Source organism: Colobus angolensis, unplaced genomic scaffold (genome assembly GCF_000951035.1).
Source record: "Colobus angolensis palliatus isolate OR3802 unplaced genomic scaffold, Cang.pa_1.0 Scaffold688, whole genome shotgun sequence".
Classification (NCBI taxonomy): Eukaryota; Metazoa; Chordata; class Mammalia; order Primates; family Cercopithecidae; genus Colobus; species Colobus angolensis.
Window position 1 is genome coordinate 113,246 of NW_012120576.1, and position 355 is coordinate 113,600.

Below are 355 nucleotides of genomic sequence, written 5' to 3' on the forward strand. Positions count from 1 at the left end.
GCATGTGTGCTCTGGAACTTAAAATAAATGTTGATGGAAAAAAACACAAAAGAAATAATCATCACAAAAGTCAGAGAAAGGATGGAAAGGGAATAGAACGGAGGACAGGCACCCAGGATGGATGTCTGGGTGCTGATAAACTGCAGTGACCTCCAGGGTACAAAACCTAATGCAGAGTATTTTGGGGGTCCCTCAGCTGCCATGCAAAGTGGAGCACACGCAGATGGGACTTTGTCCACCTGGGCAGCTTCCTCTACCTCGGGGGCTGGCTGACACGGATCCTAGATTCCTATTGATTCTTACTGCCTATCTGTGAAGATTAAAGTTTCTTTGCCTGACTTGCACAAGCGTTCCA